Source organism: Phalangium opilio, unplaced genomic scaffold (genome assembly GCF_054372755.1).
Source record: "Phalangium opilio isolate 3A_F unplaced genomic scaffold, DU_Popi_V2 ptg000089l_1, whole genome shotgun sequence".
In the NCBI taxonomy this organism is placed as follows: Eukaryota; Metazoa; Arthropoda; class Arachnida; order Opiliones; family Phalangiidae; genus Phalangium; species Phalangium opilio.
In genome coordinates, this window is record NW_028324194.1 from 7,088,222 (window position 1) to 7,092,478 (window position 4,257).

General features: G+C 36.5%; 1 long non-coding RNA gene across 1 annotated transcript; it reads left to right on the forward strand.

Annotated features, from left to right (window-relative positions):
* Window positions 1-360: 360 nt before the first annotated feature.
* On the forward strand, window positions 361-820 carry LOC149647299 (uncharacterized). The gene is made up of 2 exons (XR_016371919.1): window positions 361-457; window positions 540-820. It is a non-coding gene; the product is annotated as an uncharacterized LOC149647299 (long non-coding RNA).
* Window positions 821-4,257: the final 3,437 nt, after the last annotated feature.

Consider the following 4,257-nt stretch of genomic DNA (forward strand, 5'->3'; position numbering starts at 1 on the left):
ACACACAAACACACACACAAACACACACACACACAAACAGACACACACGATCGTTACAGAACCTCTCCGTGACATACGTCACTCGGAGAGGTAAAAATCTGAAATCGACTTAAAAAAGAAAAAAAAAATTATTATAATTTATTTGGTAAAATACTTGTTACAAATTAAAATTTATTAATTTAAATTTTGTTATCTAGTGATGTAGGCATAGAAGATTTAAGACCGCGTTTCTCAAAGACAAAGACACGTTCTTGGGTACTGAGATTTTTAGATCAACTTTTAAGTGTCGAGTCTAAAAATTGGCAAAATATATTACTCTAAAAAATGCCACGAGGTGGTTCATTATGTAATTATTGGATAAACAAGTTGGGAAAACCAAAATATTACCTCTCCGAGTCAAGAGGTCTACTACTACAAAGTTATTTACCTAGATATGGAATTATTTCTCTTTTTTGAAGTAAAAATTTACGAAATATTGAAGCAGTATTCCAAGCATAGCGAATATACAGTAAAGCAGACGACATTTTACTTCCAATAAGGATAAATCTTGGACACATGGAAATCAGTTAATGGCAAAAAGAACAGGAAATGAAGTCTACGCTTCAGCTGTTTACCCTATATTCTGATAGCTACATTCACAACTGGTTAGCAGTGTAAACACTATCGTCTCGTCTCACCTCAACAATATTCTTAGTTTGCCAACATGAGTGTTAACGTTAAATAATACCAAAGATAAATTGTAGCTAGACGCACTGATAGTCAATGCGCACCATAAAGAAAATAAAAACTCTGTAGCTTAGCCCTACTAATCTAATTGCCACCATCATCTTTTCTTCTATTATAAAATCTTAACCTGATTAATTAAGAGTGTATTTAACTTTCGGCTCACTCTGAACCGTTGATGTCTCTTCATTTCAGACACGAAAATCAAAACCCAAAGCTTACTTCACCTCAGGCCTCGATTATTTACTCTATATTTCACTAAGCTTATTGCAAGTAATACTAGATATGCCCGCCGGAGTCTAGATCTTAGCTTTCTTCATGAAATTACTAAACCAAGGATTATTCTATATACAGATGTAGTATAGCTTAAGTAATATATAAACAGCCATTTCAAATAATAATATTAAAAAAATTCTTTGGAATATCAAAATGAAACAGAGCTTTAAAGCTACAAAAGCACTAAATGCATCATAATTACGAAAAATATTTCATCATATTCACTTTATATTAAGGATAAAGGGAATATTATGGTTCTGCAGGATTTCTTTACACATCAAAGCAAAACGAATTTCTAACGCAGCGCACTGCGGCACTAGTGTAATAACGGACGGACACACACAGACAATAACATAGACTGCTTTTTAACTCTTTCCGTATTAATTTTGAATTGAGAAACAAGATTATCTTAAATATTAAAATAAATATAATTAATATTTAATATTTTTTTCGTTAGTTATTCGCCTTATTGAACGTTACATCGCTTTAAAAAAGAACAATTAAACATTCTTGAGATACTTGACTAATATTGGCGTTTGAAATGAAGCATACGCCGGTTGCTTCGCCTTACTAAAATAGGTAGTATATAAAGGATTCGAACCGCAGCTGTAGATAAGAACATCGCAATTGCGTGAACCTTGGAGGAAGACCCCTCCATTGGAAGGCTAGACGTTTCTCGTAACCCTAGCCGATCGCCGCGTATGTCTTAACCTTAAGGATGATGGTGGTGTTAGAAGCCAGGTGTACAGACTGGTGTCCATGTGGGATGGACAAAAACAAAGACCAGAAGATGGTGGTGTTAGAAGCCAGGTGTACAGACTGGTGTCCATGTGGGATGGACAAAAACAAAGACCAGAAGATGGTGCTGTTAGAAGCCAGGTGTACAGACTGGTGTCCATGTGGAATGGACAAAGACGAGAAGGTGGTGGTGTTTAGTAGCCAGTAAGTAGAAACTGGTGTCCATGTGGAATGGGCGAAAGACTAGAAGATGGTGCTGTTAGAAGCCAGGTGTACAGACTGGTGTCCATGTGGAATGGACAAAGACGAGAAGGTGGTGGTGTTTAGTAGCCAGTAAGTAGAAACTGGTGTCCATGTGGAATGGGCGAAAGACTAGAAGATGGTGGTGTTTAGAAGCTAGTAAGTTCAGACTGGTGTCCATTAGGGGTGGACAAATGAACAGAGTTGTTAGACAGGCAATGGAGTAATAGCCTGTAAGTGGAATCAGAAGAAAATAGGGGAAGTACGTATTCTTAGCTATTTCGCGAGACGTCACTTTATCGGTTTTTTCGCGCCACTGAATATCCGCTTTTTTTGGCGGGAAACCGCGGATGAATACAAGAAACTATTTTCTTCGAAGGTTCGTCTGCTATCCAGCTGAATGCTGACTTTGTTATGGTACCCGACTTCTTGAGTTTACTATGGCCGAGGCTTAACGAGTCACTCGAATTTGGCGAAAATTCTACTTGAATACCTTTAGTTTTGCCTTTAAAACTTGTCTGGCTTTTCTTGTCACTAGTTTCACGATATACTAAATTACACTGGACAGAACTATCCATTTTTAACTCTTAATTGAACGATAACTTTCCATGTCAATCTACCCGGGCGAAAGAAGGACGGAAATCGTCGTCTATACTCTGTAGTTCGGTTTCTCACGGTATGGTGGCGCACCTTCAAAAATTTCTATCGGTTCTCTGCCTATCTCTGATTGGCCAATTTAAAGCGATAGCTTGTTTCTGGGAGAGAAGGACGACTTGCACTAGCTAAAGGTACGAATACGTACTTCCCCTATTTTCTTCTGGTGGAATACAATTTCCGGGACTGTAAATGCGGTCTGGAAATTGAATACACGTTTGCTCCGAATTGCAAACTGCGAACGCGGTCACGTGGGTATAACAACGGACAGACGGACAGACAGACAGACAGACAGACAGACACGTCGAAATTAGAACCTCTCCGTGACATACGTCACTCGGAGAGGTAAAAATAATTATTGACTCACAGTCTCTAGACGTCTAGTCTATTGAAAGTTTGTTTAACACATGCTACAACATTCATATTTTCACCACCATATATCGGTCGTATAGAGCAAAATAAAATATAGAAACAGTTCAAATTATAGCTCTCTGAAATTTAAATGAATAAAATTAAGGTTTAAATATGAGTCATAATAGGACTAAAGATGTCAATTTGAAAACTTGACGAAACACAAATATTGAATTATAATTCACTCTCCTTTTCGCCCACCATTTTCAAAAGGCCTCCCTCCTAGCTATCGACATTTTTAATTTTATTCATTTAATATGGAAGCCTCTAGCATAATCGTATTTTAATTAGAGCAATGTTGTAATGTTTTAAATAGCTTTGATTGTATTAGACAAGTCCCAAAATGAAACAAATCGTTTTTGGGTTAATTAAAAGAATACTGTCTATAGTAGACAAAGACTGAAAAAAGTAAACGAAAAGCGGACAAAATGGATACTTTTTACAACACGATTATAATTTTCAATTATTTTAAAAAATAACTGCATTAGGTTTTTATCGAAGTTCCATTTGCCGAAAATATTTTACGATGAAATGATATCATACAACTTTCATTTTTTTATTAGTATTTTTTAACGAATTTTCCACTAAATTAAGGGGAATTGTTTTGACGAACTTTAACCAAATTCGTTTTGAATAGAGGCACCACACCAATATTGAGAGATTCAGTTATTCTCGCAATGCCGTGTGACATGACAAATGAAAGTGAAAGATCGATAGATTGTACATATTGTATATTAAATAGTATATATTTTAAATATAACCCATCCAGAACAAGCACGAGAAAAACACAGTGACACTTTCGGGTTGTCAAACCCTAAATTAGATATATTAACTAAGAATAGGCCTTTCCGAAAAACGTTTTAAGGGCCCGGGGCAATCTTGTTGAAACGGTCCCGCACCACGTGCGCGTAAAGTTGATAAACGTGAGCGGGTGAGGCTTTTAACGTTGAAATCAGGTTAGTTCTTCGTTTCAATTGTGAAGCGACCTTTAATTTAGCGTAATTGCGCTGGCGATTGTAGGCATAAGACCACTCACCCAGGATTCCTTTCGATTTATTCGCGGAAAGGCCTATTTCATAACTTGTTAGGTAAGAAGTTTAACACGATTCAATACCATTAACACTGGATTGAGATATTTCAAACGGTTTTAATTCAAAACACAAAACAGCACATGTATAACTCTAACGTGTCAAGATGCAGTTTTAAGATATTACT